The sequence below is a fragment of the Elephas maximus genome, chromosome 16 (assembly GCF_024166365.1).
Source record: "Elephas maximus indicus isolate mEleMax1 chromosome 16, mEleMax1 primary haplotype, whole genome shotgun sequence".
Lineage (NCBI taxonomy): Eukaryota > Metazoa > Chordata > Mammalia > Proboscidea > Elephantidae > Elephas > Elephas maximus.
This window is the reverse complement of record NC_064834.1, coordinates 60,186,228-60,211,222: the sequence shown is the minus strand read 5'-3', so window position 1 is coordinate 60,211,222 and position 24,995 is coordinate 60,186,228.

Below are 24,995 nucleotides of genomic sequence, written 5' to 3'. Positions count from 1 at the left end.
GCAGATGACATGACCTTATACACAGAAAACCCTAAGGAATCCTCCAGAAAACTACTGAAACTAATAGAAGAGTTTGGCAGAGTCTCAGGTTATAAGATAAACATACAAAAATCACTTGGATTCCTCTACATCAACAAAAAGAACACCGAAGAGGAAATAACCAAATCAATACCATTCACAGTAGCCCCCAAGAAGATAAAATACTTAGGAATAAATCTTACCAAGGATGTAAAAGACCTATACAAAGAAAACTACAAAGCTCTACTACAAGAAATTAAAAAGGACCTACTTAAGTGGAAAAACATACCTTGCTCATGGATAGGAAGACTTAGCATAGTAAAAATGTCTATTCTACCAAAAGCCATCTATACATACAATGCACTTCCGATCCAAATTCCAATGTCATTTTTTAAGGTGATAGAGAAACAAATCACCAATTTCATATGGAAGGGAAAGAAGCCTCAGATAAGCACAGCATTACTGAAAAAGAAGAAGAAAGTGAGAGGCCTCACTCTACCTGATTTCAGAACCTATTATACAGCCACAGTAGTCAAAACAGCCTGGTATTGGTACAACAACAGGCACATAGACTAGTGGAACAGAATTGAGAACCCAGATATAAATCCATCCACGTATGAGCAGCTGATATTTGACAAAGGCCCAGTGTCAGTTAATTGGGGAAAAGATAGTCTTTTTAACAAATGGTGCTGGCATAACTGGATATCCATTTGCAAAAAAATGAAACAGGACCCATACCTCACACCAAGCATAAAAACTAACTCCAAGTGGATCAAAGACCTAAACATAAAGACTAAAACGATAAAGATCATGGAAGAAAAAATAGGGACAACCCTAGGAGCCCTAATACAAGGCATAAACAGAATACAAAACACTACCAAAAATGATGAAGAGAAACCCGATAACTGGGAGCTCCTAAAAATCAAACACCTACGCTCATCTAAAGACTTCACCAAAAGAGTAAAAAGACCACCTACAGACTGAAAGAATTTTCAGCTATGACATCTCCGACCAGCGCCTGATCTCTAAAATCTACATGATTCTGTCAAAACTCAACCACAAAAAGACAACCCAATCAAGAAGTGGGCAAAGGATATGAACACACACTTCACTAAAGAAGATATTCAGGCAGCTAACAGATACATGAGAAAATGCTCTCGATCATTAGCCATTAGAGAAATGCAAATTAAAACCCCGATGAGATTCCATCTCACTCCAACAAGGCTGGCATTAATCCAAAAAACACAAAATAATAAATGTTGGAGAGGCTGCGGAGAGATTGGAACTCTTATACACTGCTGGTGGGAATGTAAAATGGTACAACCACTTTGGAAATCTATCTGGCGTTATCTTAAACAGTTAGAAGTAGAACTACCATACAACCCAGAAATCCCACTCCTAGGAATATACCCTAGAGATACAAGAGCCTTCACACAAACAGATATATGCACACCCATGTTTATTGCAGCTCTGTTTACAATAGCAAAAAGCTGGAAGCAACCAAGGTGTCCATCAATGGATGAATGGGTAAATAAATTGTGGTATATTCACACAATGGAATAGTACGCATCGATAAAGAACAGTGAGGAATCTGTGAAACATTTCATAACATGGAGGAACCTGGAAGGCATTATGCTGAGCGAAATCAGTCAGAGGCAAAAGGACAAATATTGTATAAGACCACTATTATAAGATCTTGAGAAATAGTAAAAACTGAGAAGAACACATACTTTTGTGGTTACGAGGGGGGAGGGAAGGAGGGAGGGAAAGGGTTTTTTACTGATTAATTAGCAGATAAGAACTGCTTTAGGTGAAGGGAAGGACAACACTCAATACACGGAAGGTCAGCTCAATTGGACTGGACCAAAAGCAAAGAAGTTTCCGGGATAAAATGAATGCTTCAAAGGTCAGCGGAGCAAGGGCGGGGGTCTGGGGACCATGGTTTGCGGGGACTTCTAAGTCAATTGGCAAAATAATTCTACTATGAAAACATTCTGCATCCCACTTTGAAATGTGGCGTCTGGGGTCTTAAATGCTAACAAGCAGCCATCTAAGATGCATCAATTGGTCTCAACCCACCTGGATCAAAGGAGAATGAAGAACACCAAGGTCACACGACAACTAAGAGCCCAAGAGACAGAAAGGGCCACATGAACCAGAGACCTACATTATCCTGAGACCAGAAGAACTAGTTGGTGCCCGGCCACAATCGATGACTGCCCTGACAGGGAGCACAGCAGAGGACCCCTGAGGGAGCAGGAGATCAGTGGGATGCAGACCCCAAATTCTCACACAAAGACCATACTTAATGGTCTGACTGTGACTAGAGGAATCCCGGCGGTCATGGTCCCCAAACCTTCTGTTGGCACAGGACAGGAACCATTCCCGAAGACAACTTATCAGACATGAAAGGGACTGGACGGTGGGTGGGAAAGAGATGCTGATGAAGAGTGAGCTAATGATATCAGGTGGACACTTGAGACTGTGTTGGCATCTCCTGTCTGGAGGGGGGATGGGAGGATAGAGAGAGTTGGAAGCTGGCAAAATTGTCACGAAAGGAGAGACTGGAAGGGCTGACTCATTAGGGGAAGAGCAAGTGGGAGTAAGGAGTAAGGTGTAGATAAATTTATATGTGACAGACTGACTTGATTTGTAAACGTTCACTTGAAGCTCAATAAAAGTTAATAAAAAAAAATATAGAGATATACTAGTTTGAGAATAGTTAATGCGTACCCTTGTGGGAAACAACTTTATTGACTGTAATGTAGTCCTTATGTAAACTTTGTTTTACATTTGGCCTTACAGTCAGTGCTCATTTTCTAAGTTCTTTAGGTCAGTATCTTTTTAGCCCACCGTCTTCAGTGACGTTTCGTACATCTGTAAAATAGCTAGATTCTTTTTCATATCCTGCATTCCATCCCTGGCATCCGCTGACCCCCTAAATGATTTTTTTCTTTTGCATGTATTAAGGTTCACTCCTTATTCTGTAAATTTTTATGGGATTTAGCAAATACACATTATATCCAACATTACAATCATACAGAATAGTTGCACCACCGTAAAAAAAACCCCCTTGGCTTAACCTATTCAACTCCTACCCCACCCCAAACTTCTGGTAAATCCCTGTGAGGTAGTTGATAAGGCTACCACTCATCTGTCAGTGTGTCATACTGTGGTGGTTTGCATGTTGTTATGATGCTGGAAGTTGGCTGTTAGCATTTCAAATACCAACAGAGTCACCCATGGTGGGTAGGTTTCAGCAAAGCTTCCAGACTGACAGACTGGGAAGAAAGGCCTGATGATCTACTTCTGAAAATTAGCCAATGAAAACCCTATGATCACAACAGAATATTGTTTGATGTAGTTCTGAAAGATATAGTGCTGGAAGATGAGCCCCCTAAGTTGGAAGGCACTACATAATAGTTGCAACAACAGAGTCAGACATACCAACAAGCATGAAGATGGCACAGAACTAGGTGACATTTCCTTCTGTTATATGTAAGGCCACCATGAGTTGGAGCCAACTCTATGATAAGTAACAACAGCAACAATTACTAAGAAATCTGTCTTGGATCCAGAACACCTGTTTTGTGCATTCAGGATAAAATTAATAAAGAGGAATATTAAAAACCCACAGGAGGGAAAGAAGGTCAGTTACAGTGTGGCAACGAAACCAACTAAGACAGTTTTAATTGGATAAACTTTCCTTCAGCTAAGCAGTGTGGGGCCATCAAGACCTCTCAGGCTTGTGGGGGTGTCTGGTGCCCCCATCCAGTGCTAACCTTGGCAAAGATGAGAATAAACAATGTATCGTCTCATATTCCCAGGGTTCCTCTCTGCTCTGCCCTTCTTTCCCCAGTTCAGCCTTCCTCCTTCCTTTCAGCCCTCAGAGTCCTGCTGCTTTCTCCCAGTAATTATCAACACTATGCCAAGGACTCTGCTCCACACGCTATATTCTCTCCAATGCATGCAAACACCCATCGTGGCTCAGAAAGGTGTAAGTGGCTTTCCAAGATTACATAGCTAGTGCGGGGCCAACCTGAAATCTCTAGGCTGTTCTGCCTGACTGCAAAGACATATTGAGGAATGCCAAGGATTGCTGGAAGACACTAGAAAGTAGGAGAGAGACTCAGAGAAGGAATTGACGTTGCTGAGACCCTGATTTGGACTTTTAGTCTCCAGAACTGTGAAACAATAAATTTCTTTAAAGCCACCCAGTTGTGGTATCTCTGTTACAGCAGCAGTAGGAAAGGAAGACATGGCCTATGTGGAGGTGTACAAGGGCCTCATGGCACCGGCAAGCAGTTCTACAAGAAACGGAGAAAACTTTTTTCTGCTAAGTTTTGCTAAGTTTTTCTTCAAAGTAGAATGAAGAGTTTGCACTCTTATGCCTTCAAGCTCCAACCTAGCTCATATTGTACGTCTTTTCTCAGTTTTTGGTCCTAACTGAACAACTTTATGCCTTTCCTTATCACCCTTATTTCCTGGTTTTGATTTTTTTTTTTCCATTTTTTATTAATGTCTGACTGTTAATGGCCACAAACGGAAGCAGAGTTTCAGAGCTGAGACAGGTCAGGCTGCTGGTATGGAGTGGCTTGGCTTGGCAACATTTAGCAGCAGCTTTACTCCCCTGTCCCTTCTCTTCCTACCCGTGCCAAAGTGCTGATCACTTGCCACCTTGCTTGTGGGCTCCCCGCCATTTTCACAGATGGGCCCAATATGGTACTGTAAGGAAATCATGTATGATAATTAAATGTGGTCATTGGAAATTATTGCAGTTGTTGCTGTGAATTAAATTGGCCTACCGAGCTGGGTCAGAGAAGACTTAGTGAATCTATTTGGTTGAGTCTTTAAGCAATATGCTATCATTAAGGCATTTTACAGAGAGAAGTTCCAACTGTTTAGAAACAATATGAATTAAACAAATACTGGGATAAAAGGAATTTAGCCGTGAACTCTTGCTATGTGATATTTTTTCAGAAAACACGAGGCAGTTCAAGTCCCTCTCAATTTGTCAGTGCTATTCTCAATCATGGAAACCCTGGTGGCGTAGTGGTTAAGCACTACAGCTGCTAACCAAAGGGTCGGCAGTTCAAATCTGCCAGGTGCTCCTTGGAAACTCTATGGGGCAGTTCTACTCTGTCCTGTAGGGTGGCTATGAGTCGGAATTGACTCGACGGCACTGGCTTTGGTTTTGGTATTCTCAATCACTGATTAATATAATAATGTATGAGGGTTGCTTATCATGTGTCAATCATGATGCTGTATGCTGGAAATATAGATAATATAATTAAAATAAGGCCCCTCGTTCTTCAGGAGCTCACATCATTTCAGACACACGTGATTAGAGAACTCAAGTGGAGTTAAGCGTCTTAGATAAATTTTGGCACGAATATGTCATACCGAGAAATGTAGTATTTCCAGAAATACACATGCAATCAAGAATGCATTTAAAGGGAAAAACTATGTGTAGTTGTTGGCTAATAAAATTTGAATCCTGGGTTGGAGGAAAAGGGTATATGGCTCCCATACCTAGGTGGAGTGGTAGTGAGGAGGGAAGAAAATACTGTGTTTCAATTTTAGGAAGCCTCTCTAAACCTTGGCATTTCAGAACAGGTAACAAGCAGAGAAAATAATTTTACGCATTTTGTCACCTCTACAAGGTTGCCAATTGGCACCTCTTTTCTCTCCAGTTCAGGTAAATTATATGGACATATAACCAGGAAACCCTGGTGGCATAGTGGTTAAGAGCTACAGCTGCTAACAAAAAGGTCAGCAGTTCAAATCCACGAGGTGCTCCTTGGAAACTCTATGGGGCAGTTCTATAGGGCCGCTGTGAGTTGGAATTGACTGGACAGCAAGGGGTTTGTTTTTTTTTTTTGGTTTTCTGCATATAACTACCAGACTTTCTTTCCACTTTCCCCAACAATTCTAAATATCTCTAAACAATCATTGTCCTCCAATATGTTCTAAGAAGAGATTTGGCATCGTAACAGAAATTGTGTCTTTGCCTGATTACTGTAGTGAGATTCTCCTGCCAACATGGACACTTTCACATACTCTGAAGCCTACTGAATATGATATTTACCTTATTGCTCTAGATTGATGTGTGGGTGGATTGAACAGACAGAAATAAATGTAAAGCTCAATTGCATATTTAAATAGATTCCCACTTCTGGTACAGGAAGACTTCTGGCCCATACTACGGCAGCCAAATATTTTGTGACTGTAAACAGCAATGTGGCTGAAACAACAGACTGGACCATTCATTGCTTTCCAGTTTGTAGAGTGTGGCCACTTCTTTCCTGGATGAGAGCTCTGATTTCCCCTGTGAGAGTTGGGAGGCCTCAGGGAATAATCCAACAAGGAAGCAGGGGCTGCAAAAGGTATTTCTTAAGAGAACAGCAGAGTAATTAAGGGGAAGAGCTTTGAAATGTGAAAATCTGGGTTTGAATCCTGTGACTGTACATAATTTCTAGGTCATAGTTTGAGCCTCAATTTCCTGATCTCTATGAAGGGAATACGAATTCCTCTCTTATAGAGTTCTGAGACGATGAATAGGGTATTAAACGGTATCTGATACCTTGTACCAGTTTAATGAATTGTGTATTTTTGGACCACTTTTCCTTTTGGGACTACAGCTTTCTGTCACCTCTTGTACTTCTTTTTGTTCTTCCCTTTTGTTTTTGGTTTTAGCAAGTCTGGGCTATCCATAGATGAATTTCTTTGCTGTGGGCAGCTTTAAAGAATATATAGAGTCCTTTGAAAAACCCTGTGTTTACACTGTATACCAGGGCAGTCTTTCTGCTTTCTTTTTCATCTAGAATCTCATCTTGCCTGCTCATCAGAATTCACTGGGCATTTTCAATGTTTTGATTTATGTTGTGTGTATGCTTATGCGTGTGTACGTGTGTGTGTGAGTGTATTATCCATCTTGCAATCAGTGTTCAAATATTTGCCTTGAGCAGATAAGCAAAAAAAAAAAAAATTTTTTTTTTTTGTTAGTTATCTGAAGCACTCTGGTTTGTGTTCTTTTGCTTCTCATCTGAAAAAATACCTCCAGCCCTGTCCTTGTCCACCTTGCTTTGGAATTCCAGCAAGCCGACATCTGTGACCATCACCATAACCACCGGACTGAGTGTTTAGAATGTTTTGTTTCCAGTTTCAGGTTACACTGGGAGGCTGGATTTAGTGACTCAGCTCAGGTGGAAATGGAGGCGCTGGGGGCCTCTACTTAGAACATGGCTTTATCTCAGAGTGTCTCTGTACCTGTCGACACATGGAGTGGTAAGTGTCTGCCAAAGAAAGACGCAAAATGATGAAACAGACCAGAGGATGATCTCCATGAATTAGAGAGTTAAATATTTATGGCTTGGGAGAGAGATGATAAAAAAAAAATTTGAGCAAGAAAGCAGTCTCTGAGTGTTTCTCCCCCGCCACCCCCCCTACCAAAAAAAAAGAAAAAGGAAAAAAGATGCTAAAGAAGAAAGAGGAATTGTTTAGGAAGAATAATTGGGAGAAAGCTGAAAATGTAGCAGGTTGGAGGATAGGTTATATGTTAGAGTCTTTTTATAATGCAATCTACTTTGGAATGGAATTCAAGACAGTATATTCTTGAAACCAAGGAAGAGGGAACTAGCATAGTAATATATGGAGCCAAGTATAGATTGTGATTATAATTTCTACTGTTTGAATCAGAAATATGAAAGTTCATATCCCAGCTTTGCTGCTTTCTGCCTGTGTGACCTATGGGCAAGTTACTTAATCCTAGTGTGTTTTCTTATCGTCATCTGTAAAATGGTGATAACTCCAACTGATGGGATTATGATGGAAGTATATAATGCACAGAAAGCACTTGGCACCCAAGCACTTGGATTATGTTGTTTTTGTTAGGTGCCGTCCAGTAGGTTCCAACTCATATCACCCTATGTACAATATAATGAAACTCTGCCAGGTCCTGCACCATCCTCACAATTGTTGTTATGTTTGAGCTCATTGTTCAGCCACTGTGTCAATCCATCTTGTTGCGGGTCTTCCTCCTTTTCAGTAACCTCTACTTCACCAAGCATAATGTCCCTCTCCAGGTACTGGTCCCTCCTGATAACATGTCCAAAGTATGTGAGATGAAGTCTCACCATCCTCACTTCCAAGGAGCATCCTGGCTGTATTTCTTCTAACACAGATTAGTTCATTCTTCTGAAAGTCCATGGTGTATTCAATATTCTTCTCCAATACCATAATTCAAAGGCATCACTTCTTCTTCAGTCTTCATCATTCATTGTCCAGCTTTCACAAGCATATGAGGTGACTGAAAATACTATGGTTTGGGTCAGGCACACCTTAGCCCTCAAAAGTGACATCTTTGCTTTTTAACATGTTAAAGAGGTCTCTTGCAGCAGATTTGTCCAATGCAGTGTGTCTTTTGATTTCTCAATTGCTGCTTCCATGGGTGTTGATTGTGGATCCAAGTAAAATGAAATCCTGACAATTTCAGTATTTTCTCTATTTTTCATGATGTTGTTTATCGGTCCAGTTGTGAGGATTTGTTTGGTGTTTATATTGAGGTGTAATCCATTCTGAAGGCTGTGGTTTTTGACCTTTATCAGTAGGTGCTTCAAGTCATCTTTGCTTTCAGCAAGCAAGGCTGTGTCATTTGCATATCACAGGTTGTTAATGGGTCTTCTTCCAATCCTGATGCCACGTTCTTCTTCATATAGTCCAGCTTCTTGGACTATTTGCTCAAAGTACAGTTTGAATAAGTATGGTGAAAGGATACAATGTTGACGCATACCTTTCCTGATTTTAAAATACCCAGTGTCCCCTTTTTCTGTTCAAATGACTGCCTCTTGGGCTATGTACAGGTTCCTCATGGGCACAATTAATTGTGGAATTCCCATTCTCCTCAACGTTATCCGTTGTATTATGGAGCCCTGGATACTTCACATACATTAGCTTAACTAATTTCCACAACATGAGAATAAATGTTAATAGCCGTCCCCCTTACATTTTATGGAAAGAAAAACAGAAGACATGAAGAAGTCCAGTGATGTGTTCAAGGCCAAACTAAAATCAAACCACTTGCTCTCAAGTCTGGCTCATGGCAGCCCCATGTATGCAGAGTACAAATGTGCTCCATAAGGTTTTCAAGGCTGTGAACTTTCAGAAGTGAATTGCCAGGCTTTTCTTCTGAAGATCCCCTGGGTGGGTTCAAACTGCCAACTATATGGCTAGAGTTGGAATTGACTTGACGGCAATGAGTTTGAGTTGGATTTTGAGTGGTTAATGTTAATCATAGGAAACCCTGGTGGCATAGTGGTTAAGTGCAATGGCTGCTAACCAGAAGGTCAGCAGTTTGAATCCACCAGGTGCTTCTTAGAAACTCTATGGGGCAGTTCTATCCTGTCCCATAGCATGGCTATGAGTCAAAGTCGATTAGATGGCACTTTTTTTTTTTTTTAAATCATTTGTGCCTAGATACCCAGTAAATAGGAGAGCTGAAACTGTATCTTAGCCTGCTTGCCTCCAAATAGTGGGTTATTTTATTTTTTCTTATATGTCATGCTTGGCTCAATATAAAATACATAAATTTAGATTATACTGGTAATAGCTCCAACCTTGCCTTTTCTTCTGAACAGAAATAGCTCATTAATATGCACAGAGAATTTAAATAATGCAAGAAAAAATACAGCACTGTAAGGACTGGATGTATTTAAATGGGACATTCTCTAATGGCATCTCTTTATGTGTAGAAGAGGAAGACCCTCAGTGAGGTGGAGTGACACAGTGGCTGCAACAATGGGCTCAAACATAGCAATGATTGTGAGGATGGCACAGGACTGGACAGTGTTTCATTCTGTTGTATAGGGTTGCTATGAGTCAGAACCAACTTGATGACACCTAAAAACAACAGCAATGCAGGAAGATACATTATTCAAAAGGTGTGATCATGGAAGTGTCTACTATTCTATTCTTTCCCAAGTTCCCTTCCTATTAAGATAGAAGAGAAATGAAAGAATCCTGCAAGATTATCTGGTTCCATGCCTGCCTTTAGACAGGTGATAATCTATACCAGTCAGAACAGTAAGTTTTCTTACCTCTGGGAACGTCTAGGGACAAAATTTCACTTAACTTTTATAAATGATGTTCACTTAGTATAGAAACCTCTAACCATTTTCTCAACATGAAAAACTCCAAAAAGAGAGTTTATACATATCTATTCCTTTAAAATTCATTCATTATTTCAACATATATTAGTCAAATGCCTAATCTATTCCAGTAACTGTTGTAGGTGCTACAGATAGAGAAGTGAGCAAAAGAGAAAACAAAACAAACACAAAAATTCTACCTTCATCTACTTACATTCCAGTGACAAGAGACAGATAACGAGTGGTAAGAACTCAATAAATTTCTCCATTATATGATATATTTATTAAAGGATACATGTGACAGAAAAAAAATACAGAAGAATAAGAGCGACCAGAAATTCTGGGGCGTATTCATAGTGAGCTAGTCAAGGGATACCATTTTGAGATATGGCTTTTAAGCCAAGGTTAGAAGAAAGCCGTGGGGATGTTGGGAGGGGGCATTCAGACAGAGGGAAGAGGTGGCAGAGTGCATAGCCCATCCCACATGGTTGAAACAGCAAAAAGATTAGTTAGAGCTATAGCCTTTGCATAATAACACAGAGCCAGGTAGTGTAGGGCCTTTTGCCCATTTTAAAGACTTTAAATTTATGCCAAGAAACTTGGAAGAGAGCTACATGGCTAACCAACTGGAAGAGATCCGTATTTATGCCTACTCCAAAGAAAGATGATCCAGTGGACTGTGGAAATTATCAAACAACATCATTAATACCACAGGCAAGTAAAATTATGCTGAAGATAATTGAAAAATGGTTGCAGCAGTACATTGACACGGAACTTCCAGAAATTCAAGCTGGATTCAGAAGAGAATGTGGCACAAGGGATATCATTGCTGCTATCAGGTGGATCTTAGTTGAAAGCAGAGAATACCAGAAAGATGTTCACCTGTGTTTTATTGACTATACAAAGGCATTCGACTGTGTGGATCATAACAAATTATGGATAACGTTGCAAAGAATGGGAGTTCCAGAACACTTAATTGTGCTCTTGAGGAACCTGTACATACATCAAGAGGCAGCTGTTCAAACAGAACAAGGCATACTGTGTGGTTTAAAATCAGAAAATGTGTGCATCAGGGTTGTATACTTTCACCATACTTATTCAATCTGTATACTGAGCAAATAATCTGAGAAGCTGGGCTATATGAAGTGGAATGGCTCATCAGGTTTGGAGGAAGACTTATTAACAACCTGTGTTATGCAGATGACACAACCTTGCTTGCTAAAAGTGAAGAAAGCTTGAAACACTTACTGAGGAAGGTAAAAAACCACAGCCTTCAGTATGGATTACACCTCAACATAAAGAAAACAAAAATCCTCACAACTGGACCAATAAACAACATTTTAATAAATGGAGAAAAGATCAAAGTTGTCAGGGTTTCATTTTATTTGGATCCACAATCAATGCCCATGGAAGCAGCACCCACGAAATCAAATGAAATGGGCAAAAGAAATGAACAGATACTTCACCAAAGAAGACATTCAAGTGGCTAACAAACACATGAGGAAATACTCGCAATCACTAGCTATTAGAGAAATGGAAATCAAAACCACGATGAGATTCCATCTCACCCTGGCATTACTGGTATGAATCAAAAAAAGAGAAAATAACAAATGTTGGAGAGGCTGCAGGGAGATTGGAACTCTTATGCACTGCTGGTGGGAATGCAAAATGGCACAACCATTTTGGAAAATGATATGGCGCTTCCTTAGAAAGCTAGAAATAGAAAGACCATATGATGCAGCAAATCCCACTCCTAGGAATATAACCTAGAGAAATAAGAGCTGTCAGATGCATAGACATATGCACACTCATGTTCATTGCAGCATTGTTCACAATAGCAAAAAGATGGAAACAACCTGGATGTCCATCAACAGATGAATGGATAAAATATGGTACATACATGCAAAGGAGTGCTATGCAACAATGAAGAACAATGATGAATCTGTGAAGCATCTCACAACATGGATGAATCTGGAGGGCATTATGCTGAGTGAAATAAGTCAATCACAAAAGGACAAATATTGTATGAACCCACTACTGTAAAAACTCATGAAAAGGTTTACATACAAAAAGAAACAGTCTTTGATGGTTATGAGGGAGAGGAGGGGTGGGGATGGAAAAACACTAAATAGAAAATAGAAAAGTGGTAACTTTGGCGAAGGGTAAGACAGTACACGATACTGAGGAAGCTAGCACAGGTTGTCCAAGGCAAGGTCATGGAAGACCCATGGACACATCCCAAATCCCTGATGGACTGAATTACTGGGTTGAGGGCTGTGGGGACCATGGTCATGGGAAATATCTAGCTCAATTGGCATAACACAGTTTATAAAGAAAATGTTCTACATTCTACTTTGGTGAGTAGTTTCTGGGGTCTTCAAAGCTTATGAGTGGCATCTAAGATACCCCAGTGGTCTCACCCTGTCAGGAGCAAGTATGAATGAAGAAAGTCAAAGACACAAGGAAAAGATTAGTTCAAAGGACTAATGAACCACAACTACCACAGCCTCCACCAGACAGGGTCCAGCACAACTAAGATGGTGCCCGGCTACCACCACTGAATGCTGTGACAGGAGTCATAATAGAGGGTAGTGCACAGAGCTGGAGAAAAATGTAAAACAAAATTCTAACTCACAAAAAAAAAAAGGCCAGAATTACTGGTGTGACAGAGACTGGAGAAACCCCAAGAGTGTGGCCCCTGGACACCCTTTTAGCTTAGTAATGAAGTCACTCCTGAGGTTCACACTTCAGCCAAAGATTAGAAAAGCCCATAAAACAAGACAAGACTAAATGGGCACACCAGGCCAGGAACAAGGACTAGAAGGCAGGAGGGGACAGGAAAGCTGGTTGTAGGGAATCCAAGGTCAGGAAGGGAGAGTGTTGACATGTTGAGGGGTTGGTCACAAAATCATATGTGTAGGTAATTGTTTATTGAGAACCTAGTTTGTTCTGTAAACCTTCATCTAAAGTACAATAATAATAATAAAGAAATCAAATGATGTATTGCATTGGGCAATTCTGCTGCAAAAGATCTCTTTAAAGTGTTAAAAAGCAAAGATGTCACTTTGAGGACTAAGGTGCCCCTGACCCAAGCCATGGTGTTTTCAGTTGCTTCATATGCATGTGAAATCTGGACAATGAATAAGGAAGACTGAAGAAAAATTGATGCCTTTGAATTACGGTGTTTGCGAAGAATATTGAACATACCATGGACTGCCAGAAGAATGAACAAATCTGTCTTGGAAGAAGTACAGCAAGAAAGCTCCTTAGAAGCAAGGATGACGAGACTCTGTTTCATATACATTGGACATGTTATTAGGAGGGACCAGTCCCTGGAGAAGGACATCATGCTTGGTAAAGTAGAGGGTCAGTGAAAAAGATAAAGACCCTGTATGAGAGGAATTTACACAGTGGCTACAATAATGGGCTCAAATGCAGCAATGATTGTGAGGATGGGGCAGGCCCTGGCAATGTTTTGTTCCATTGTGCACAGGGTCCCTATGAGTTGGAACTGACTCCATGGCCCCTAGCAACAACAACAAGGTTATTCTACTCCTGGAGAAATAGGGAGCCCATTGGACGGTTTGGCATAGGGAAGTGATATAATTTTACTGACCTTTTATAAGATCTATCTGGCAGCTATGTTCAGAATGGGCTCCATTTTGCAGTTTTTTCCTCATCCATTTGTTTTCCCAGTTTTTTTTCCATGTTTTGTTGAACTGTCTCACATCAGATGATTCTTCTGAGTCTTACAAGGACTTAGTGTCTGGACTGCAAGCTTTTAGAGCAGGAATTGTGCTTTTTATTCTTTAATTTTCAGTATTTAGCACAACGTCTGTCACATGGAGGAGATTAAATATTTGCTTAGCGTGAGATGAATGAATGAGTGAGCATTTCTGTTTTTCCAGGAGTCTTGGTGCTCAAGAAGATGATTCTTTCTCACCTTTCTCCTTCATTTTCAAAGTTAAACACAGGGTGATGCTAAAACTTTCTACTTTCTCTTTTTTCTAATATTTGCTAACTCAGACAACCCATGAAATAGAACCCATGATATTCCCAACATTTATTCGTTCCTGATTTCATGGAGTTCTTTCTTATTTCTGGCTTATCTAACCTCTCTTCTTGACCTATTGCTTGCTGGCTTTCTAATATATGTTTTAAAAATCGGTATGTATTTTATAAAAATATAATTTATTATAAAAATTTGATCTTCCCTTTGGCTGACTTTTTAAGACTGGAGGTTCATAGAGTTTCCTTTTTCCTCCCTTTGTCTATCCCTCCCTCTCATCCTTCCCTTCTCCCTCCTTCCCTCTAGTAGGTCTGAATGCCATTAGAGTTACTTTGGTGAAGTGGGAAACTCCAAACCATGAAAATACAGCCTGAGTGTGTGGTTTTCTTGCTTTTGTCAGACCAGTGGATTACACTTCCTGCACAAATCACCTGCTCTCTCCTTCAGAAATGAGGTCTTTTCTTGCTTCTTTATTCCATACATGTGAAATAATACTAGGGAAATAAAGGTCAAGGTTACTTTGCAACATTTCTTCCTCTTTTGTTGGTTCCAGGTATGTTTTCTCTAATCTTATATTAAAATGCAGATTTCAATATAATACTGTCCTCCCTCCGTCATTCTATCCTCATATGCAGGGCAATTTTCTAACATTTATTTTCCCAACTTTTGCTGACTCTGTCCTCTAAGACACATATGGGTGGGAACAAATGAGAAGATTTACATGGATAAGGTAATGACTTTGAGAAGATGTTTTGGCACGAGGCCTTTCTTAATATTTCATCTCAAGTAAGCAGATTCCTGAAGTCCTTCTAAGATTCTGTTGTGATTTCTATTATGATAACAATCACACTGGAAAAAGCTGGATAGAATGATGCATAATATGATGATCTTGAAAGACCATGAAGGTGAACAGCTTTTAAGGAAAGGACAAAGCTGATTTAAATTACTATTATGCTTTGGGATCAAGGCAAGAGTATCAGTGCTGTCCATGTGTAAAGATAAATCTCAACTGGGGTATCATGTACACAGTTTAGGTCACAATTACAATGAATGCTACTGAGAGGAAGATTAGAGTTAATAGGTTATCGATCTATTTAATGGTTAGAGGAAAGGTAATGTTCTTTCATCCACTTGCTATTGGGCTTCTCTCTGTTCTAGAGGCTACTCCAATAAAAGTGTCTTATTTGACATTACTTTTTGTGTACCATACGATTTGGTTGTACTGAACCCTGATTATTGCTGCAATCTCTCAAGGGTACTGATATCCTAGCTATCATAAACATTGCCTTTTTTTGAGGCTCCTTTTTCATCGTCCCTTTTGAGTTGGGTAAATCCTTTCTAGTGTGAAAGTGGGTTTCCAAGCATGGAGAAAGTGGTAGTATCTGATTTTACCATCATTGGTATACCTACTCTGCTTGGCTAAGTGTACAGTTTATGTGACTCTTGGAAACTCGATGGGACAGTTCTACTCTGTCCTTTAGGGTCGCTATGAGTCGGAATCGACTCAATGGCACTGGGTTTTTGTATTCAATATTGAGGAGCCCTGGGGGCGCAGTGGTTAAGAATTCAGCTGCTACCTGAAAAGTCAGCAGTTTGAATCCACTAGCCACTCCTCGGAAAGCCTATGGGGTAGTTCTACTGTGTCCTATAGGGTCGCTGTGAGTCAGAATAGCCTCGATGGCAATGAGTTTTTAGTTATTCAATATGGCGACGAGGACTTGAACCGATATGCCTTCAAGAAGATCTGATTTTTGAATAAAAAGAAAGTAATCTTTTGATAACACTTCAGTAAAGAAGCCTCAGAATTTTGGAGGAGGTAGTGGACATCTAGAAGAACAAACTCTAAAATCCCAACTTAATGTGTTGAATAATTAAGAATTACTGAGTTTGTGTGTGTGTGTGTGCGTGTGTGTGCCTGTGCCACCTTCAGTGAAAATGAGACCATGATTTTGCTTCTGATCTGTCCAAGGGTGATTTGATAACCCTTTCAATGAATAGAATAAAATGGTATAATGGGAGAGATTAATGCCTTGAGGTCTTTTCTTTCCTTTGCTTTAAACTTCCTGATCTACTTCTCCGTTGAGCATGGATTGTACATTTGAGAAGCATTATACAATAGAGTTTCAGGGTAAAGACCCTGATGCCAAATGAACTGTGTCCAAACCCAGTCTCACCTTTTGGTTTCTCTGTGACCTTGGATAAGTCATTTACTTTTCTGTGCTTTCATTTATTTATCTGTTAAAAAAAAAAAAGGATAATAATATTTCCCTCATAATGTTGTTTTAAAAGTTAAGTGAGTTTTACCTGTACCCGTTGCCATCAAGTTGATTCTGACTCATTGCAACACCTTATGTTATAGAGTAAAACTGCTCCATAGAGTTTTCTTGACTGTGATCTTTATGGAAGCAGATCACCAGGCCTTTCTTCCATGTTGCCTCTGGGTGGATTCGCTCTGCCAACCTTTAGGTTAGTAGTTGAGCACAAACTGTTTGCATCACCCAGGGACCTTACTGACTATACACAGACTGGTGGGAACATGGAACTTGGTTTGGAAGTTTCCATACTCTTATGTATGACCCAGCAATACCACTGCTAGAAATCTATCCTAGAAAAATGAAAACGTGTTCAAACAATAATCTTTGCGTGGATATTTATCTCAACTCTATTAATTGCCCCAACCTAGAAACAAACCAGACGTCCTTAATGGGTGAATGGATAAGGTGCATCCATACAGTAGAATTCGATTCAGATTCAGCAGTAAAAAGGAATGGACTTGTGATGCACACGAGTTGGGAGATTCCGAAAGGCACTGCTGAGTGAAAGAAGCCAGTCTCCAAACGTTGTGTATTGTGTGGTTACACTTATATCATTCTCAAAAAGATGAAATTAGAGGTGTGCAGGATATATTAGTGGGGCTGTGGTTGGAAAGAATGGGTGATTACAAAGGCAGAGAATGGGGAAATTAATTTTTAAAGTAGCTAAATTTCTGTGTACTGAGTGTGATGGTGTCTACATGTTTCTGTGTGTTAAAACTCAGAACCGTACACTGAAATAAGTCAACTTTATATAACTAAAAATAAAATACATTGTTAAGTAAATAAGACAAGGCAAACATTTGTAAAATACATGTTTGATAAAGCACTTTGTCTATAATAGATAAACGACTCTCACTTATCTACAGTATGAAAATATTCAACCCAACTCTAAGATGGCAAAAAAATTTGAAGAAATGTTTCACCAGGGAAGGCAAATTTGCTCATAAAAGATACTCACCATCCTTGTTGTTGTTGTTAGGTGCCTTCGAGTTAAGTTCCAGCTCATAGTGACCCAATGTACAACAGAACAAAATGCTGCCCGGGCCCGTGCCATCCTCACAATTATTGCTATGTTTGAGCCTGTTTTTGCAGCCACTGTGTCAATCCATCTTGTTGAGGGTCTTTCTCTTTTTCGCTGACCATTTACCTTACAAGACAGTTCTCCTTCAGTCGGATTTTGCGTGCCTTCCAACCTGAAGGGCTTATCTTTCAGCACTATATCAGACAATGTTCCACTGCTATTTATAAGGTTTTCAGTGGCCAGTTTTTTCTACATCATTAGTCATTAGGAAAATGCAAGTTAAAAAATCACAATAAGACAAAAAAAAAAAAAAAAAAAAGCCGATATTACCACATACTTCTGAGGATGCGGAGAATCTAGACCTCTCATGCAATGCTGATAGGAATATAAAATATTACACCTACTCTGAAAAACATGTTTACAATTTTTTTTTTAATAATTTTTATTGAGCTTTAAGTGAACGTTCACAAATCAAGTCAGTCTGTCACATATAAGCTTGTGTACACCTTACTCCATACTCCCACTTAATCTCCCCCTAATGAGTCAGCCCTTCCAGTCTCCCCTTTTGTGACAATTTTGACAGTTTCTAATCCTCTCTACCATCCTATCTCCCCTCCAGACAGGAGATGCCAACACAGTCTCAAGTGTCCACCTGATACAAGTAGCTCACTCTTCATCAGAATCTCTCTCCAGCCCATTGTCCAGTCCCTTCCATGTCTGATGAGTTGTCTTCAGGAATGGTTCCTGTCCTGGGCCAACAGAAGGTTTGGGGACCATGACCGCCAGGATTCCTCTAGTCTCAGTCAGACCATTAAGCCTGGTCTTTTTTTTTTTTTTAATTAATTTTTATTAAGCTTCAAGTGAACATTTACCATTCCAATCAGTCTGTCACATGTAGGTTTACATACATCTTACTCCCTTCTCCCACTTGCTCTCCCCCTATTGAGTCAGCCCTTTCAGTCTCTCGTTTTGTGCCAATTTTGCCATCTTCCCTCTCTCTCTATCTTCCCATCCCCCCTCCAGTCAAGAGTTGCCAACACACTCTCCAGTGTCCACCAGATTTAATTAGCTCACTCTTCATCAGCATCTCTCTCCCCCCCACTGACCAGTCCTTTTCATTGCCTGATGATTTGTCTTCGGGGATGGTTCCTGTCCTGTGCCATCAGAAGTTCTGGGGAGCATTGTCTCTGGGATTCCTCTAGTCGCAGTCATACCATTAGGTATGGACTTTTCATGAGAATTTGGGGTCTGTATCCCATTGGTCTCCTGCTCCCTCAGGAGTTGTCTGTTGTGCTCCCTGACAGGGCAGACATCGATTGTGGCCGGGCACCAACTAGTTCTTCTGGTCTCAGGATAATGTAGGTCTCTGGTTCATGTGGCCCTTTCGGTCTCTTGGGTTCTTAGTTGTCGTGTGACCTTGGTGTTCTTCCTTTGCCTTTGCTCCAGGTGGGTTGAGACCAATTGATGTATCTTAGATGTCCGCTTGTTGGCATTTAGGACCCCAGGCACCACAATTCAAAGTGGGATGCAGAATGTTTTCATAATAGAATTATTTTGCCCATTGGCTTAGAAGTCCCCTCAAACCAAGTTCCCCAGACCCCAGCCCCTGCTCCGCTGACCTTTGAAGCTTTCATTTTATCCCGGAAACCTCTTTGCTTTTAGTCCAGTCCAATTAGGCTGACCTTCCTTGTATTGAGTGTTGTCTTTCCCTTCACCCAAAGCAGTTCTTATCTACAGATTGATCAATAAAAAGCCCTCTCCCTCCCTCCCTCCCTCCCCCCTTTGTAACCACAAAAGTATGTGTTCTTCTCCGTTTTTTCTATTTCTCAAGATCTTATAATAGTGGTCTTATACAATATTTGTCCTTTTGCAACTGACTCATTTCGCTCAGCATAATGCCTTCCAGATTCCTCCATGCTATGAAATGTTTCAGAGATTCGTCACTGTTCTTTATCGATGCATAGTATTCCATTGTGTGAATATACCACAATTTATTTACCCATTCATCCGTTGACGGACATCTTGGTTGCTTCCAGCTTTTTGCTATTGTAAACAGAGCTGCAATAAACATGGGTGTGCATATATCTGTTTGTGTGAAGGCTCTTGTATCTCTAGGGTATATTCCGAGGAGTGGGATTTCTGGGTTGTATGGTAGTTCTATTTCTAACTGTTTAAGATAACGCGAGATGGATTTCCAAAGTGGTTGTACCATTTTACATTCCCACCAGCAGTGTATGAGAGTTCCAATCTCTCCGCAGCCTCTCCAACATTTATTATTTTGTGTTTTTTGGATTAATGCCAGTCTAGTTGGTGTGAGATGGAATCTCATTGTAGTTTTAATTTGCCTTTCTCTAATGGCTAATGATCGGGAGCATTTTCTCATGTATCTGTTGGCTGCCTGAATATCTTCTTTAGTGAAATGTGTGTTCATATCCTTTGCCTACTTCTTGATTGGGTTGTTTGTCTTTTTGTGGTTGAGTTTTGACAGAATCATGTAGATTTTAGAGATCAGGTGCTGGTCTGAGATGTCATAGCTGAAAATTCTTTCCCAGTCTGTAGATGGTCTTTTTACTCTTTTGGTGAAGTCTTTCGATGAGCACAGGTGTTTGATTTTTAGGAGCTCCCAGTTATCGGGTTTCTCTTCATCATTTTTGGTAATGTTTTGTATTCTGTTTATGCCCTGTATTAGGGCTCCTAGGGTTGATCCTGTTTTTTCTTCCATGATCTTTATCGTTTTAGTCTTTATGTTTAGGTCTTTGATCCACTTGGAGTTAGTTTTTGGGCATGGTGTGAGGTATGGGTCCTGTTTCATTCTTTTGCAAATGGATATCCAGTTATGCCAGCACCATGTGCTAAAAAGACTATCATTTCCCCAAGTGACTGACACTGGTCCTTTGTCAAATATCAGCTGCTCATACGTGGATGGATTTATATCTGGGTTCTCAATTCTGTTCCATTGGTCTATGTGCCTGTTGTTGTACCAGTACCAGGCTGTTTTGACTACTGTAGCTGTATAATAGGTTCTGAAATCAGGTAGAGTGAGGCCTCCCACTTTCTTCTTCTTTTTCAGTAATGCTTTGCTTATCCGGGGGTTCTTTCCCTTCCATATGAAATTAGTGATTTGTTTCTCTATCCCCTTAAAATATGACATTGGTATTTGGATTGGAAGTGCGTTATATGTATAGATGGCTTTTGGTAGAATAGACATTTTTACTATGTTAAGTCTTCCTATCCATGAGCAGGGTATGTTTTTCCACTTAAGTATGTCCTTTTGAATTTCTTGTAGCAGAGTTTTATAGTTTTCTTTGTATAGGTCTTTTACATCCTTGGTAAGATTTATTCCTAAGTATTTTATCTTCTTGGGGGCTACTGTGAATGGTATTGATTTGGTTATTTCCTCTTTGGTGTTCTTTTTGTTGATGTAGAGGAATCCAAGTGATTTTTGTATGTTTATTTTATAACCTGAGACTCTTCCAAACTCTTCTATTAGTTTCAGTAGTTTTCTGGAGGATTCCTTAGGGTTTTCCATGTATACGATCATGTCATCTGCAAATAGTGATAGCTTTACTTCCTCCTTATCAATCTGGATACCCTTTATTTCTTTGTCTAGCCTAATTGCCCTGGCTAGGACTTCTAGCACGATGTTGAATAAGAGCAGTGATAAAGGGCATCCTTGTCTGGTTCCCGTTCTCAAGGGAAATGCTTTCAGGTTCTCTCCATTTAGAGTGATATTGGCTGTTGGCTTTGCATAGATGCCCTTTATTATGTTGAGGAATTTTCCTTCAATTCCTATTTTGGTAAGACTTTTTATCATAAATGGGTGTTGAACTTTGTGAAATGGCTTTTCTGCATCAATTGATAAGATCATGTGGTTTTTATCTTTTGTTTTATTTATGTGATGGATTACATTAATGGTTTTTCTGATATTAAACCAGCCTTGCATACCTGGTATAAATCCCACTTGATCAGGGTGAATTATTTTTTTGATGTGTTGTTGGATTCTATTGGCTAGAATTTTGTTGAGGATTTTTGCATCAATGTTCATGAGGGATATAGGTCTAAAATTTTCTTTTTTTGTAATGTCTTTACCTGGTTTTGGTATCAGGGAGATGGTAGCTTCATAGAATGAGGTGGGTAGTATTCCATCTTTTTCTATGCTTTGAAACACCTTCAATAGTAATGGTGTTAAGTCTTCTCTGAAGGTTTGGTAGAACTCTGCAGTGAAACCGTCTGGGCCAGGACTTTTTTTTTGTTGGAAGTTTTTTGATTAGCGTTTCAATCTCTTTTTTTGTTATGGGTCTATTTAGTTGTTCTACTTCTGAATGTGTTAGTTTAGGTAAGTAGTATTGTTCCAAGAATTTATCCCTTTCTTCTAGGTTTTCAAATTTGTTAGAGTACAATTTTACGTAGTAATCTGAAATGATTCTTTTAATTTCATTTGGTTCTGTTGTGATGTGGTCCTTCTCGTTTCTTATTCAGGTTATTTGTTTCCTTTCCTGTATTTCTTTAGTCAGTCTAGCCAATGGTTTATCAATTTTGTTAATTTTTTCAAAGAACCAGCTTTTGGCTTTGTTAATTCTTTCAATTATTTTTCTGTTCTCTAATTCATTTAGTTCAGCTCTAATTTTTATTATTTTTTTTCTGGTGCCTGATGGATTCTTTTGTTGCTCAGTTTCTATTTGTTCAAGTTGTAGGGACAGTTCTCTGATTTTGGCTCTTTCTTCTTTTTGTATGTGTGCATTTATCGATATAAATTGGCCTCTGAGCACTGCTTTTGCTCTGTCCCAGAGGTTTTGATAGGAAGTATTTTCATTCTCGTTGCTTTCTGTGAATTTCCTTATTCCCTCCTTGATGTCTTCTATAACCCAGTCTTTTTTCAGGAGGGTATTGTTCAGTTTCCAAGTATTTGATTTCTTTTCCCTCGTTTTTCTGTTATTGATTTCTAGTTTTATTGCCTTGTGGTCTGAGAAGATGCTTTGTAATATTTCGATGTTTTGGATTCTGCAAAGGTTTGTTTTATGACCTAGTATGTGGTCTATTCTAGAGAATGTTCCATGTGCACTATAAAAAAAGTATATTTTGCAGCAGTTGGGTGGAGAGTTCTGTATAAGTCAATGAGGTCAAGTTGGTTGATTGTTGTAAGTAGGTCTTCCGTGTCTCTGTTGAGCTTCTTACTGGATGTCCTGTCCTTCTCCGAAAGTGGTGTGTTGAAGTCTCCTACTATAAATGTGGAGGTGTGTATCTCACTTTTCAGTTCTGTTAAAATTTGATTTATGTATCTTGGAGCCCTGTCATTGTGTGCGTAAATATTTAATATGGTTATGTCTTCCTGATCAATTGTCCCTTTTATCATTATATAGTGTCCTTCTTTATCCTTTGTGGCGGATTTAAGTCTAAAGTCTATTTTGTCAGAAATTAATATTGCTACTCCTCTTCTTTTTTGCTTATTGTTTGCTTGATATACTTTTTTCCATCCTTTGAGTTTTAGTTTGTTTGTGTCTCTAAGTCTAAGGTGTGTCTCTTGTAGGCAGCATATAGATGGATTGTGTTTCTTTATCCAGTCCGTGACTCTCTGTCTCTTTATTGGTGCATTTAGTCCATTTACATTCAGTGTAATTATAGATAAATAAGTTTTTAATGCTGTCATTTTGATGCCTTTTCATGTGTGTTGTTGACCATTTCCTTTTTCCACATGCTTTTTTGTGCTGAGACGTTTTTCTTAGTAGCTTGTGAGATCCTCATTTTCATAATGTTTAACTTTGTGTTTGTTGAGTCGTTACGTTTTTCTTGGCTTTTTTCTTGAGTTATGGAATTGATATTCCTTTTTGTGGTTACCTTATTATTTACCCCTATTTTTCTGAGTAAAAACCTAACTTGTATCCTTCTATATCGCCTTGTATCACTCTCCATCTGGCAGTTCAATGCCTCCTATATTTAGTCCCTCTTTTTGATTATTGTGGTCGTTTATCTATTGATTTCCATGATTTCCTGTTATGTGTATTATTTTGTTTATTTATTTATTTATTAGAATTAGTCTTAATTTGTTTGTTTTTGTGCTTTCCCTATTTGAGTTGCGTTGATATCAGGACGTTCTGTTTTGTGACCTTGTATTGTGCTGGTACCTGATATTATTGGTCATCAGGCCAAACAATCTCCTTTAGCATTTCTTGCAGTCTTGGTTTAGTTTTTGCAAATTCTCTAAACTTGTGTTTATATGTAAATATCTTAATTTCTCCTTCATATTTCAGAGAGAGTTTTGCTGGATATATGATCCTTGGCTGGCAGTTTTTCTCATTCAGTCCTCTGTATACGTCGTCCCATTCTCTTCTTGCCTGCATGGTTTCTGCTGAGTAGTCTGAACTTATTCTTATTGATTCTCCCTTGAAGGAAACCTTTCTTTTCTCCCTGGCTGCTTTTAAAATTTTCTGTTTGTCTTTGGTTTTGGCAAGTTTGATGATAATATGTCTTGGTGTTTTTCTTTTTGGATCAATCTTAAATGGGGTTCGACGAGCATCTTGGATAGATATCCTTTCGTCTTTCATGATGTCAGGGAAGTTTTGTGTCAGGAGATCTTTAACTATTTTCTCTGTGTTTTCTTCCCCCCTCCCTGTTCTGGGACTCCAATCACTCGCAAGTTATCCTTCTTGATAGAGTCCCACATGATTCTTAGGGTTTCTTCATTTTTTTAAATTCTTTTATCTGATTTTTTTTCCAGCTATGTTGGTGTTGATTCCCTGGTCCTCCAGAAGTCCCAGTCTACATTCTAATTGCTCAAGTCTGCTCCTCTGACTTTCTATTGCGTTGTCAAATTCTGTAATTTTATTGTTAATCTTTTGGATTTCTGAATGCTGTCTCTCTATGGATTCTTGCAACTTATTAATTTTTCCACTATGTTCTTGAATAATCTTTTTGAGTTCTTCAATAGTTTTATCAGTGTGTTGCTTGGCTTTTTCTGCATTTATCCTAATTTCATTTGTGATGTCTTGAAGCATTCTGTAAATTAGTTTTTTATATTCTGTATCTGATAATTCCAGGATTGTATCTTCATTTGGGAAAGATTTTGATTCTTTTGTTTGGGGGGTTGGAGAAGCTGTCATGGTCTGTTTCTTTATGTGGTTTGATATGGACTGCTGTCTCCGAGCCATCACTGGGAAACTAGATTTTCCAGGTAATCAGCTAAAAAAAATGCAGTCAGATCCCTATCTGAATTCTCCCTCTGGCTCCGGGTATTCGGATGTTAATGGAGCCGCCTGGGGAGGGTGGGGGAGCGATCAGAGAGCTAGGAGTGTAGCACCACAGAATATAGAGCTGATCACCGCGTTCACGCTCCGCTCCCGTCCGCCAAAATCCGGGCGGGACGGCTCCCCGGTTGGGACGCTACTATCCCTGCTCGGAGACCAGTCACTTCCTCCCGGGGACTTCTCCCTCCGGTGCGTGGCACTGCTCGCGCGAACGGGGTGGGCGTCTCCCACAAGAACGGGTGGGCC